Source organism: Mustela nivalis (assembly GCF_964662115.1).
Source record: "Mustela nivalis genome assembly, chromosome: 7".
Taxonomy (NCBI): Eukaryota; Metazoa; Chordata; class Mammalia; order Carnivora; family Mustelidae; genus Mustela; species Mustela nivalis.
Genome location: NC_139026.1, coordinates 62,523,665 through 62,538,540, shown reverse-complemented (window position 1 = coordinate 62,538,540; position 14,876 = coordinate 62,523,665). Strand labels below are relative to the sequence as shown.

The 14,876-nt window shown below is 52.1% G+C and overlaps 1 pseudogene across 2 annotated transcripts in view; it reads left to right on the top strand.

The window, feature by feature from the left end:
• The window catches only part of LOC309869456 (cationic amino acid transporter 3 pseudogene), a 180,784-nt pseudogene that overhangs the window by 147,060 nt on the left and 18,848 nt on the right, over window positions 1-14,876 (top strand). The window contains exon 1 of one of the 2 annotated variants that reach the window (XR_014316493.1): window positions 13,518-13,660. The exons of the other annotated variant lie outside the window; for it this stretch is intronic. The product of XR_014316493.1 is annotated as a cationic amino acid transporter 3 pseudogene (transcript). Of the gene's footprint in view, window positions 1-13,517; window positions 13,661-14,876 lie in introns of those variants that run through there. 2 annotated transcript variants of the gene reach the window in all.

Below are 14,876 nucleotides of genomic sequence, written 5' to 3'. Positions count from 1 at the left end.
TCGTGCGCACGCACGCACATGTGAGGAACCCAGCAGTTCAGAGATTTAGTCACAAAGCCAGGGTCCTCTGGTGCTGAAGGGACCCCCACACCCTCTCCCTTTGCAGCCCTGCTCTGAGCAGTTGCGGGGTCGGGAGGCAGAAACCAGATGCAGGTTAGAGGCAGACTGAGCTGAGAAAGAAATGGCAGAGCCCAGACTGAGATCAGAGAGGGAAAACTGAGAGTGAGGAATGGAGAAGAGAAAGGGACAGAGGACAGAGAGGGAAAAGGACACTGCTGGGGGCAGGGGTGCAGGAAAGACAGGGGAGGGAGGGAGAGCACCTCTCACTGCAGGAGTGGCGCAGGGAGGGGCAGGGCTGTGGGGAAGCATATCAGGGGCAGGGGGGAGGCAAGCAGGGCTCCTGTCTCCCCAGGGAGCTGGGCTGGGCTGACACAACCCTGGGCTGAGGTGGGGAGGTGGTCACGCATGCTTCTCAGGGTGACTTGTCCCTCTGTCCTGGGTTCAGTACAGTGAGCCTGACCCCTGCCTGCCACCTTCTTCCCAGTGGAGCTGACAGAGTCCCCTGCAGGAGGCTGGCTCATGCTGGCTTCCTCTGTGCGGATCCCCTCCCAGCCTGCAGGGCCGCTCTGAGCCTCCTCTCCAGGGGCACACGGGTGTCCTTTAGGGCAGGCCCAGTGTTCTCTGAGGCTGGAGAAGGTGGTGAGGACCCAGGTGGGAAGCAGTATTTACAGAAAAGAACAGAGTGGAGGCACCTGTGTGGCTCAGTCCATTAAGTAGTTAAGATCTGACTCTTAATTATGGCTCAGGTCATGGTCTCAAGGTCTTGAGAACCAGCCCAACATCTGGCTCTGTGCTTAGCATGGAGTCCTGTTGAGATTCTCTCTGTCCCTCTGTCCCTCCAGACCACTTGTACACTCTGTCTCTGTCTCTCTCTCTCATTCTGTCTCTTTCTGGCTGTCAGTCTCTCTCTCTTCCTCTCTTGCTCGGTCACTCAGTCAAAATAAATGAATAAATAAATAAATAATCCAGTGCTCTTACTTACAGACAGGACCTGCACTCCTGGAGCCTCAGACCCACAGCCTCCTCTCCCCTCCCTGTGTGGCAGGTGCACACACACACACACACACACACACACACCCAGACACACACAGAGGTGCCCTGGGGTGTCTACAGGAAAGCAGTGCCCCCTAGACATGGATTCCCTCCAGCTGCCTGCTGAGCTCCCAGGGCCGTGCAGGCTCATATGCTGTCTCTGTTTGGGTTCCTTTCTCCGTTTCCTCCTTTCTCCCTGGGAGCAGAAGCAGTGAGCCCCACACTCCACCCTCTCTGTGTGTGCTGGGCACCCGGGGAAGGCCCAGAGGGAGGACCAGGGGCCCTGGCCTCAGGGAGCTCCCTGACAGTGGAGAAGAGGAGGCTGACAGGACAGACAGACACAGTGCTCTGGGCTCTCGCTCAGCAAATGTGTGTGAGCTGAGTGCGTCAAGGGCTGGACCGGACCCCATGAGTCAGATGATGGGAGACTGACAATGACCACAGGAGCAAATGTGGAGAAAGACACAGAAGTCTAGAAGGTTTCCTAGGAGACAAGGAGAATGAGAGCAAGAGAGAGGAGAGAATCTGAGAATTCAGAGCTCTTACTAAGTAGATGACCTTGAGGGAGGGAATGTGAACCCAGGAGACAGGTGAGGAGGGAGTGCGTGCACACCTGTGTGTGTGTGTTTGTGGGGAATGTGAGGGAGGCAACGGAATGGGAGAGGCAGGGTCTGCTGGATGCAGGGCCTCAGTGTAAAATGTGCCAGGGTTGTAGCTCCACGGTGAGCCTGGGCTGGTGGGCAGAACACTGGGAACAGGGCTGACTGCTGGCCTTGATGTCTCCTGCTAGGCTGTGAGGGTGATAAGCCTGGACCACACAAGGCTAGAGAGCCATGGCCAGGGGAGTCAGCAAGCAGGGCCTGGACAGGTGGGGAGAAGGCCCTGGGGCTCAGGAGATAGGAAGAGGGAGAGGGAGACAGGGGTGAGGTGCACGCCTGGGAAGGGGTCGTGAGAAGACTTAAGGCTCTGAGACCTCCCTCCAGATTCCTCTTTTCTCCCACCCCTTCCATGGATGGAATTCTGTGTTTAAAGCTTAGAGATCTTCCATAAATGATGTGGTTCAGGCCCTCATCTTCAGAGGGTTAGATATTCCTTCCCCCCTGCTCAGCTGAGGCCTAAACATGGCAGAGCTCTCCTGGGCAGGACAAGCTCAGTAGGGCCCCAAGAAGCAGGTCTTTGGTCCTCTGGGGAGTCCCTTCTCCCTTCCCGAACCTGGGCCCTGAGCCTGGCTGTTTCCCAGGGCAGAGTCTGCAGGAGAGGGCTCACAATGCAGCCATGTGGTTCTCTGCTCTACCTCTCCCTGCTCTGTGACTTGAGGGGCATTAATTAGCTTCTCTGTGCCTTAGTTTCATTATCTGTAAAATAGCAGCATTAATACCTGCTTCTGTAGCCTGTTATTGAGAAGAAAATGAGATTCATGCCAATGAATTGTGCACAGTTGTAAAGATGTACAAATCGGAGTGCGTAGGGCATTTTTAACCATCCTAATCCTCTCAGTTGTCTTCCCAGCTTCTTCTCTCCAGACCTGCTGAGCACACCAACCTCTTGTCTTCCAAACTTTGCACCCCAGCCTTTCAATCTGCATCTCCTTCTCTCTGATCTTGCTTGATGTTCTCCACCTCTGCGCCCATCCTCCTTTCCACAGTCAGCACTGGAGGATCTGGCTAAAAACTCTTAACTTACATGCCTTTATTTTTTTTTAACTTCGTGTTTCTTGTGTTCTCTCTTCTCACCTCCTGTAGAACAGGGCCCTGTCTTCTCTTCCCTTGGGATGCTTCCCTTCTCCCTAGGCTGGATTCACAGGTGGATCCCAAATATGGACCGTGAGGGACACAAAGAGGTGGAGATACAGCAGGATCTCCAGGAGAGGGAGGCCTCGGGGGACAGGACAGCAAACTGGACACTTGCATGTGGGGTCTTCCCTCCGGGCTGTGTCATGCTGCCTCAGAATGTTTGTCATGACGGCGGGAGGGCAACAGTTATCTCCACTCTAGAGCTCAGGGTCAGAGGGGAATTTATTTCTCCCCGTTATAGATACTGTATGAGCATTTCCTGGTGTGGGAAAAGTCATCCGGACGCCCATCCCACAGGCAAAGAAATAGCAGTCCAGTGAAGGCTTTCCTTTTCTGTTCGGGTGTGATAGGAGTGTCTGGCTTTATATTTCTCTGGTTCTAGCATTTACCAAACATAGTTCTAAGTAAATCCTTTCTAAAGTGTACTCGAAATTTTATTGCTAAAATCAAATCCATTTCTCCCATTTAAGTACTAACCAGGCCTGACCCTGCTTAGTTTCCAAGATCAGACGAGATCAGGCGTGTTCAGGGTGGTATGGTTGTAGGCTTAAATCCATTTCTCTAGTGGAGGCGGTATCTGAAGTCCTGAGTCTGGTGCCATGTGATTCGTAAAAGATGTGTGTCCATCGGCAACAAGGAGAGTAACTGGTAGAACTTGGAGAAGAAATGTAATTACCAGCTCCTGGATTTAATTACATGGAATCCTTGGACATTCTGAACTTTATTACACTGCCATGTGCCCACGGGAGTGGGATGAACCTGGTAGGATTTGCTCACAGGTCATCTCTGCTGGACTTCTCTGGAAGGTTCCCTCTCCAGCCTTCCTCCTGCTGCTACAGAGACTCCTTGGGCTCTAGGTGTCACCAAACATCTGGCCTCTGGGACCTTCAAATATTGCTGCAGGGAAGGGGGTGGGTGAACAATCCCCTTTAGATTGCTTGAGTTAGTGTTCTTAGGGTCTCCCCTGCCCTGAGAGGAGCTGGGGGAGCTGGTCTTTGCAGAATATCAAGAAAGCCTGGGGGAAGAGGCAGGGTCCAGCTTCACATGCTAAGTCTTAGGTTAGGGAGGGAGAAATTAGCACTTGGCTAATTTCTCCATCACTGGTCCCTTAAAACCTAGATTTAAGCACGTACACTAATCTCAAGGTCACTATTCTCTGCCTCAGCTTATCCTTTTGTGGGCTTCTTATGTGCATTTGTGGGGTACCTTGAGTGAAGAGCTGCTTGTAGTTACGAATGACGACTGCTCAGAAGGTGGTCTACACTGTTGTCTACACTGTTGACCCCAAATTAATGGACAGTCACTAGTAAGTTGTTTTGATCATACTGTATGTGGTCCTTTTTCAGCTCTCCATGAAGACCCAGTCCCAGACCTCTACCTCTCCTCCCTCTCCTCCATGGGATCCCTAACCAGACTGTCCCAGCAACTTCTCCAGAGCTTGCCAGCCTCCTTTGCCTGCCTCAGTTTCTCTTTTTCCTTGGCTCCCACTCCCCTGCACTAGTTGTGCCAGCCTGCATGAACCCTGAGAAATGAGGGCTGAGCTCAAGCCTCTAAGCCTGGCAGCACTGTCAGGGGAGGGGAGGCAGGGGTCCATACCCATGCAGGCCTCTGGGACCTCCATTGGGCACTGGGAGGCAGCCCCACCCTCAGCTTTCTGGGCCCTTCCAGCAGCAGCAGCAGATCCTGAGAGGGGCCCAGATTCAGCAGGAGCCTGGTGAGAGGGAAGAGGCTCCAGGAGCAACTATGCGGCCCCCTCCCTGCCTGGCTTCCCCCCTCCTGCTGCACCTCTGCCTCCTTCTCTCTCTCTGGCTGCTCCTTCCCTCTCCTCCCTGCAGCCCTGTCTGCTTCCTTCCATCTTGGCCTCCTTCACCTTCATCCCTGTCAGCACATCTGTCTGTCTTTGGGCCTATTTGTCTGTCTGTCTGTCTGACTAGATATTCTGTGGTCTGAGATGTCCCAGGACTGGGTCTGCCTTCAGCTCTCCCTTCTGGCTGTCCCTCTCCCCGCATCCCTCCACCAGAGTCTGAGGGTCTCTCTTCCCATCACATCTGTCTGAGTCTCACCCTGTGAGCCTTCAGTGTCTGCCCCACATCTCGTCCTGTGTTGTCCCCACAACCTCTGTCTCTCTCTCTGCTCTCCCTCCCAGCTCTCTTCCCTGCTTCTCTTATCTCTGTGTTTCTCTGCAAGTGGGGAGAGCAGTTTGTCATTTTGCTGTTTGTCTCCTTGTCAGGACCTCAGCGGGGGCACAGGGAGCCAAAGCAGGGTTTCCGCAGGGGGTGCATGGGCAGATCTCACCCCTCAACATGGGCAAATGCACACACACACACACACACACACACACACACACACACACACGCTGCCTTCCACCCCATGCAACCAAACAAAATACACAAAAGCATCCAAAACACCACTTACTCATGAGACACACAAGTACACAGGGACTCTGACCCTGGGACTCTCCCCCTGTCTCTGTCTCACACCCTTGCCTCTTGCATGGGGTTGTGTGTGGGTGAGAGAGAGAAGGGAAGGAATGGACAAAGGGACAAGGAGAGAAAGACCCAGTAAATTCATGCCATGACCAACAGATGAGAAAAATAAGACAGAGCCAGTCCAAGTCCCTGGAGAGTCAAAACACCCATAAACAGAGTCAAGAGAGACAGACTGTGGGCAGTGTAATGGAGAGACCAGGAGACAGAAACAGAGACAGGACAGAGGAAAGGGAGGAGCCTCCAGAGAGCAAAGCAAAAGATCCAAGACAGATGCAGAGATAGACAAGGTTAACGGTAGCAGAGAGAGACAGGGACTCAGGGGTGAGAAAGCCGTGGATTCACAGCCAGAGACAGATTCACGGACACAGCACCAGGGTGAGGAGAGAGCCAGAGAAGTGTGCACAGAGAGGGAGGGAGACAGGGACAGAGAAGGGAAAGGAGGTGGGGGCAGCAGGGGAGGCAGGGAGCAGGGGCAGGTAGAGGTGGCAGAGGTGGGGTGCAGGTTATTTGAGTCAAGGGTTCTGCTGGCCTCTCAGGACCTGGAACTTTCCTGGGAGGAGAAGCTCGTGTGTGTGTGTGTGTGTGTGTGTCTGTGTGCGCGCGCACATGTGAGGAACCCAGCAGTTCAGAGCTCTAGTCACAAGACCAGAGTCCTCTGATGCTAAAAGGACACCCACACCCCCTCTCTCTATAGCCCTGCTCTGAGCAGTAGCAAGGTGGGAGTCAGAAACCAGTGGAGGACGTTTCTCCTCCCACATGGCTCCGAAAGTCACTGTGAAGGTGACACTTGTAGCCTGTGATCTTGTAGCCAGTGGACCTTCCTGGTGGCTGTGGCAGCCCTGGTGTCATTTTTCTGTGTGTTTGTTACAACCAGGTAGCAGAGTTCCCAGGAGCATCCCCAGCCTGGTGCTGGTGGGGGAGGCCTGGCATTTGCCTAAAATACTGGTTCAAGGGGTCCTGCCCTTGGGGAGCTGACAGTCCCCTCCCTGCCCACTCCTATGCAGAGTAACCTGGTGACACTTACCCAGCACACACCCACAGGTGCATAGGACCAGGGTGATTTCAGAATCAGAGCCAGTGAGTTCATCAGGGAAGGCTGCCTGGAGGAGGGGAGTCAGGAGGGGGTGTAGAAGGAGAAACCCAGCAGGGCAGGGATGGGGGAGAAGAGGAGGAGAAGCTCTCTGTGCTGTTTCTGAAGCAGGACGGGCCAACCCGACACTAGGCAGGAGACAGCTGAGCTGCTCGGGAATCAGCAGCTGGACTGGGCACCAGCATGAAGGGGAGAGGAGGGAGGCAGATGCTCACAGCAGGGCTGAGGGGATCTGAAGCTGCTGCTGCTATTGGAACCCATACCACTAGAGGGAGCCCTGAGACGTTCCAGGCGGTGATGTGTGGGTGCACTGTCCTCTGGGGACTTGCAGGCCCAAGTGAGCAGGTCCTGTGTGTGTGTGTGTGTGTGTGTGTGTGTTGGGGCCAGTAAGCTGTGCACCCAGGGTACTTTGTGCCCCAGGCTGTTATGTGTCCATCTGTGTGGGTGATGGCATGTTGGTCTGTCAGAGCCCCTGTGTACTTGTGTGTCTCATGAGTAAGTGGTGTTTTGGATGCTTTTGTGTATTTTGTTTGGTTGCATGGGGTGAAAGGCAGCGTGTGTGTGTGTGTGTGTGTGTGTGTGTGCATTTGCCCATGTTGAGGGGTGAGATCCGCCCATGCACCCCCTGCGGAAACCCTGCTTTGGCTCCCTGTGCCCCCGCTGAGGTCCGGAGAAGGGGACAAACAGCAAAATGACAAACTGCTCTCCCCACAGAGACCAGAATCAGTGTGAACCGTGTGCAGATGCCTTCAGGGGGAAGCTCACATGAGGAGCCCGAGGGCCAGTGGACTGTGGAGTCCTGCAGGCACAGGCTGCTCGTAGGAGCAGGTGACCTCACAGGCCCTAACAGGCACAGAAAGACACATACTCCCTGGCTCATGACCTCCCTCTCCCCTTCCCTCCTCTCATCCAGGTGGTCCTGCCTTCCATGGCCTCCAGTTGCCTGCCAGGGTGTGTGGTGATGGGGCTGGGGAGGCTGACTGGGACTTAGGAGAATTGCTCCTTTTACTTGGGTAGTGTGTGCATGTTTGTGTGTGTGTGTGCGCGCGCATGTGCACGTGTGCACATGAGCTTGTCTGTTGTGTTTGTATGTGTGCACGCCCTACCTTCACTCCTTCGCAGGCCTGCCACCCTACCACCTTTGGGCCAGACTCCATACCCCCCTCTCAGTGCAACCTGCCTCTGACCCTGGGCTCCTCTATTGGCCTCAGGCCCACATCTCCTCCACAGGCTCCCTCCCTCCCTCCTGTTTCCATCCTTTCCCCTGGCCTTTATTTTTCCTCCCCATGCCCCTGCTGTCTCTCCCTCCCTGGCACCCGACCCTCTGCAGCAGGCCTGGTGCCTCCACATCGTTGCCCTTCTGCTCTGCCCACACCCGCCTTGGCCTCCCCCTGCAGATCCTCCTTCTACTCTCCCAGGTTCTGCCCTTGTCTGCTGCCCCCTCTCAGCCTCCTCCCTGCCCTCCGTGTGTTTCTGTCCAGGTTCTCTCTTGCACTGGCCCTTCTCCAGCTGGGTTACAGGTGTGCTCCCAGGGCTTTGCACTCACCCCTGCCAAGGGGCTCTTCTGTTCCTGCCCCAGAGATCCAGTGTGGCCTGTTTCCTCCCCTCCCTCCCCATCCTGAAGCTGCAGGCATGGCCTTCTGGTTCCCTGGCTCTGGCAGGACTTCCCTGGTGCTGGTGGTGGTGGGACAGTGGGGAAGCAGGAGGTCTGAGCTGACTTGAATCCCAGCCCTGTTCCTCCCTGTGTAGCCTCCTCACCTGGACTCACTCACCTGTACCAGGTGGGGAATGCCTGTCAGGGCTGCAGGAAATCCTTCACGGGACTGCGGTGGCATCAGCACAATGGTGAGAAGGCCACAGCCTCGGCACCCGGTGTGCGCCAGTAACTGTGAGCTCTTCGTGTCTGCCCTTCCTCACTCTGCTCCTCTGGCCCTTAGCCGGGAAGCAAAATAAGTGTTTAAAAGAGAGAAGAAGGAAAGTAATAGACTGTATGAGCCCAAACAAGCTGAATACTATTATGTTTCTATGAGGTTCTAATCTCTGAACCTGGCAAGTGCCCATGAGCATGGACAAGAAGGGAGGATCGGGACTGTATTGAACCGCAGGACCCAGGGAACCATGTGAATGAGCCAACTCACACCCAGAGCGGAAGGAGGCATTGCCCAAAGTCCAACCTGCATCCATCCTGCGGTGGCCGCACTGACTGGCCTCTGTCCATGTGGTCATGGGCCTGTGTGTGCTGGGAGCAGCGGGGGGCCTAGACCCCATCTCCCCCCAGGACTCTCCCTCCCAGACAGGACCTGCACTCCTGGAGCCTCAGACTCACAGCCTCCCCTCCCCTTCCTGTGTGGCAGGTGCGCGTGGACCCCCCCCCCCCCCCCCACACACACAGGTGCCCTGAGGTGTCTACAGGAAAGCAGTGCCTCCTAGACATGGATTCCCTCCAGCCCCTGCTGCCCTGACACTGAGCTCCCAGGGCTGTGCAGGCTCAGGTGCTGTCCCTGCTTGGGTTCCTTTCTCCGTTCCCTCCTTTCTCCCTGGGAGCAGAAGCAGTGAGCCCCACACTCCACCCTCTCTGTGTGTGCTGGGCACCCGCGGGAGGCCCAGACGGAGGACCAGGGGCCCTGGCCAGGGAAGCTCCCTGACAGTGGAGAAGAGGAGGCTAACTGCTGGACAGACAGACACAGTGCTCTGGGCTCTCCCTCAGCAAATGTGTGTGAGCTGAGTGCGTCAAGGGCAGCTGGACCGGACCCCATGAGCCAGATGATGGGAGAACTTACAATGACCACAGGAGTGAATATGGAGGAAGGCACAGAAGTCTGAAAGGTTCCCTAGCAAACAAGGAGAATGATAGTCAGTTAGCAAGGATCAGAAACATGGAGAGGAAAGGATCAGAGAATTCAGAGCTCTCAGAAGGTGCATGACCTTGCTGGGGAAGGAGTATGAATGCAGGAGACAGATGAGGAGGGAATGTGTAGGGGTGTGTGTGTGTGTGTGTGTGTGTTGGGGAATGTGTGAGAGGGAAGCAGATGGATACAGGAGGCAGGGTCTGCTGGATGCAGGGCCACAATGTAAAAGGTGCCAGGGTACTACTTCCACAGTAACCCGGGCTGGGTGGACAGAACCCTGGGAGCAAGGATGACTTCCTGGCCTAGACTGTGAGGATGGCTAGCCTGGACCACACAGGTTATTGAGCCATGACTGGGGGGACACAGCAGCTAGCACCTGGGAAGGTTGGGGAAGAGACCCCTGGAGGTCAGGAGACAGGATAACTGAGAGGGAGTTGCAGATGGGCACGGGGAGTGTCATGGGAAGACTGAAGGCTTTGAGACCTTTATCCTGGCCCCAGGAAGCAGGTCTTTTGCTCTCAGGTGAAGCAGTTATCCCTATACAACAAGGCTCCAAGTTTGCCTGCTTCCCAGGTCAGAACCTACAGGAGGAGGTACCACAGATTTTCTGCTCTGTTCCCTCACCTGCTCTGTGACTTGAGGCAGGTTACATATCCTCTCTGTGCCTTAGTTTCATTACCTGTAAAATAGCAATACCAGTGCCTGCTTCTGTAGCTTGTTATTGAGAACAAAATGAGATTTATGCAACAGAATTCTGTACAGTTGTAAAGATTTATAAACCTGAATGCATTAATCCTCATCCTCATCTTTGATGTCTTCTCAGCTTCTCTCCAGACCTGCTGTGCACACGAGCCTCCTGTCTCCTAGCCTTTTGTACCCCAGCCTCTCAATCTGACATTTCCTTCTCTCTGATCTTGCTTTATACTGCCAACAGTGTATGTGGTAATTTTGGGGCTCTTGGACAGAGAACACTTTAAGGCTCTAAGGGCCTTTGAAATTAAAGACCTGCAAGTGTGTTTTCTGGTAAGAGTGAGTTTAACTTCCTCTTGGAGACCCAGGAAGTGAGTACCACTTCAGACTTCTTCTCCAAGCCTTTATCAATAAATACATATGCCTGCCATGTACATCTATTTGATAGATTCCAAGAGAAAGAACAGAGCCATCAAGTTGAAAGGTTTGTTTAGCACTGGATCATTTGTAATATATTTGGGAACTCAGAGAAGACTTCATACAATGTTTTAAATACCACTAGGCAGCCATACCCCAGGGGAACTTGGTAATCTAACCATCTATACCCTGACTGCCTATCATCCATCCCCACCACAGTTTTATTTTTTCAATTTTTTATTAGAATATAATGTGTTATAGCACCAAGGGTACAGGTCTGTGAATCATCAGGCTTACACACTTCGCAGCACTCACCATAGCACATACTGTCCCCAATGTCCATAACCCAAACCCCCTCTTCTTACTTCCCACCCCCAGCAATCCTCAGTTTGTTTTGTGAGATTAAAGAGTCTCATTACCGGGTGCCCCTGGGGGGCTCAGTGGGTTAAGCCTCTGCCTTCAGCTTAGGTCATGATCTCAGGGTGCTGGGATGGAGCCCCACATTGGGTTCTCTGCTCAGCAGGGAGCCTGCTTTCCCCTCTCTTTCTGGCTGCCTCTGCCTACTTGTGATCTCCGTCTGTCAAAGAGATGAATAAAAATTAAAAAAAAATTAGGGCATAGAGCTTATCCCATCACAGTTTTTTAAAAATTGGATAAGAAAGACAGGAAGATACCTTTAGCAGCTATAAAAAGAGTTATCTAGCTATTGAGCCTGGAGGAAGAAGACCCTCAAATCCTTTCTGGTGAATGGGGACCCCCTTATCAAACTGAACCTGCTATTCTGCAAAGTCCATATCAATGTCCTCCCTAGAAAGATACAACCAGAGACTTTCAGAATCTCCAGTGAGAAACGAGAGAAAACCTGAAGGAGGCAAGCAGAGCCAGATGCAAGAATCTTCATTCATTCCAGGAACATGTGTAAGCATACTGTGTGCCGGGCCTGTGGCAAAGACAAAGAGGAAGAAAAAAGCTCTGCACCAGGTCAAAAAGAAAAGGCCAGAAATGAGGGCAGGGCAAAGAGGTAGGAAGGACTCTGGAGGAGAAGAAGCAAGAAATAACCTCTCATGACTCATATTTTCCTCATCAGAGCTGAGAATCTTTCTGGTCGGGAGGAGAACAGAATTTAGGCCTCTAAGTCCTTCTCACCCCAGCAAACCTCTATGTCCTTCCCAAACTCCAAGGCTTCTGGTCTGTAACTGCCAGGCCAATGTCCATCTTTGGTGCCATGAAATACCCTCTGATCAAAGCTCTAGTGCTTCTATAGCCAGTGGCTATGGACCTGAGAAGAAAGTACAAGCCAAATCCAGGGACAGGTAAGGAACTTGGCCAAGCAGAGTCAGGAGAAGGAGAGTGTGTGGAACACCACAGCCGAACCTGTGGTGATGTGGAGGCCACTTCCAGATCCAGCTAAAAAGACCACTAAGTGGTCCTCTCTTTGCATCACATCATTTTGAGTTTCACATTGTGTGATTTTTAGTGTCTATAAGCACATTCTCGTCCATCTATCTCCTTTCTCTACCTCCCCCGTCTGGGTTCCTTCTCTTGCCTTCCCTTTCATCTCGTCTCCTTGTTTCTTATCTCTGTCTTTCAGCCTCTTCCCCTGTCTCTGGATCACAACCCTGTCTCCCCTCTCTTCCCTCCTCCCCCCTCTTCTCTCCTCCCACCCCTCAAGGTTCAGATACTTCATGAAAAATAAACAGGATGGGCCAGAACCGACAGGTACCCCCATCTGTACCCCTCCTCCAAGAGAGACTTATTGTCCCAGCTATACATCCTATGCACCCCCCCCCACCCCTGGTTCAGTTACTTTCCTTACCTGGTGATTATCTGGGGGCTCTGGTATTTCCTTCAACCTCCACCCTCTACCCAGCAGGCAGTGAAAGCACAGGGAGAGAGAAGAGATTACTCCTGTTCTCACAGTCCTGAGTTCAAGCCCCATGAAGGGCATAGAGTTTACTTAAACAAACAAGCAAACAAAAAACTCAAGAAAGGGGAAGGGATTGCACTTGGGATCAGATGCAAGGACAGGGAAACCCTCCTCCAGCACTCACCCTTCTTTCTGGCAAGCAGAGCCACATTTGGGAAAATTTTAGCTTGAGGGAAGGGAAGACAGCCCAGGACTGTTGGAACAGACACATTAAACACCCAGATGCCCCTTCCCTACTGTTCTGTCATGAAAGCCATACTTCGAGTCCTGCCTGCCCCCTTTGCCTCTAGGAATTCTGGCTCTGTAGTCTTGGTTGGGCCACTCCTCTCCTACCCAGCACGGCACCTGGAACACAGGAGGTGCTCTTGGCCCATGCCTCCTGCAGATGTGTTGGGGCAGGGTCAGTGTGATTTCTAGGAAGTTCTTCTGAAATCAGGAACAATTCTTTCTGTTCCAATTTCAATGTTCCATGTTTGTATAGTTAGTATAGATTCTGTCCCTTTAGAGTCCTGCTGCAATCTTTCTCTCCCCTGCCTCCACATCCTCCCCTGTCTTTAGAGCTTGTAATTTAGGGTTTGGAGGCATGTCAGCAGTATCAAGTAGAAGCAGTAGTGCCTCTTTCCCTTGAGACTCATGGCTTCTTGGCCCCATCACTTATGCATTCAGCCCTGGTTCTCTAAGTAGGTCTTCTCCATATCTGTGAAATCTTGCCTGTGTTTGAAGACAAATGTTCCTGGAAGGAGGAAGTACCTTCCTTCGGTCACTGTTTCAGGGTCTTGGATGTTTTGAATGTCTAGAGCTGCAAGTTCTCTAGGCAGGGTCTCTATCTTTTTCTTTACTTCAGACAGCACAGGGCTCAATGCATAGTCAGTTAGAGTGTGCTAGGGATTCTGAGTGACTGTCTCAGGAATCCCTCATGGGGAAGCTTAAGCCAGTTCCCTTTTAGTTTTATTTGTGGACTGGTGGGAAACATGAGTGAGGGGACAGGGATGGATGGTGATGGTAGAGAAAACTAAAAGGATATTCTGAGAGAGGGGCTAATGGGTGCTTCTTTCTTTGTTTAAAGAAATTCCCGTAGCCTAGACCTCCCAGAAGCCACACCTCCCCAATGGCAGTGCCTCCCAGCAAGCCCCACCTTACCAGGGCCCTTCCTGCCCATGGCCCCACCTCTGGAGGGACCTGCCTCCCAGGGGCCACAGGCTGAGCTCCACTCCAAGTCCTGACTCTGCTTGGCCAAGCTCCTTCTCCCTCCCTGGGTTTGACTTGCACTTTCTTCTCAGATCGTTCTCCTCTAAGGCAGAAAAAGCCCATAGGTAAGTGATTTCTCCTGTTTTTAGAGTTGTCAAGAAAACAGAGACAGAGCCATAGAGGAAGAAGTTTGGGCTTGGAATGCCTCTGGCTGGTCAAGCCCTGTGGAATTTCAGCAGAGGATATTTCATGGTGCCAGAGATAGACTTTGGATTGGGGGCACACACCAGAAGTTTTGTGAGTTTGGGAAAGACAGGGAGGTTGCTGTGGTCAGAATGATTTGGAGGCCTACACTCTTTTCTCCTCTAGACCAGAAATGTTCTCACCTCTGCTGAGGAAAATATGAGTTAAGGGGGATTGTTCCTTGGCACTTCTCCTTCAGCACTCTTCTCACCTCTTTGCCCTGCCCTCCTTCCTAGTCTTTCCATTCTGACCTGTTACAGAGCTCGCTTTCTTCATTTTTGTTTCTCCCACAGGGTCCACCCAGCACATAGTACAGACAAGTTCTTTGATGGGCGCATTTAGGCCATTCATATTGAGAGTGATTATTGATAGATACGTTTTTATTAACATCCTGTTACCTTTGAAGTCTTTCTTTCTGTAGATTATCTCTATATTTCTGTTCAATGCTGTTCTTAGGACTTTTCCTCTTTTATAGTACCCCCCTTAATATTTCCTGCAGTGCCGACTTGGTGGTTGCATAGTCTTTTAAGCCTTGCCAGTCTTGGAAACTCTTTATCTCTCCATCCATTTTGAATGTCAGTCTTGCTGGATAAAGTATTCTTGGCTGCATGTTCTTCTCATTTAGTGCCCTGAATATATATTGCCAGCCCTTTCTGGCTTGCCAGGTCTCTGTGGACAGGTCTGACGTTATTCTGATTGGCTTTCCTCTGTAAGTAAGGAGCCTCTTTGTTCTAGTGGCTTTCAAGAGATTATATCTACAATTATGACTCCTCAATTTGACTATCAGGTGCCTTAATGTTTTTCTGGAATCTGTAATCTTGGGTGGAGACTGTTCTGCCTCTAGTACATGAACACTGGTTCCATTCGCGAGACTGGGAAAATTTTCATGAAGAACTTGTTCCACTATATATTCTAGACTTCTTTCTTTCTCCTCCCCTTCAGAGATTCCAATAACTCTGACATTGGAACGTTTCATGGCATCACTTATTTCCCTGATTCTGTTTTTGTGGCTTCTAAGCTGTTTGTTCCAGGCTTCCTCCTAATCCTTTCTATTTGTTTATCCTCAAGATCACTAATTCTATCTTCTGTCTCAGTTAC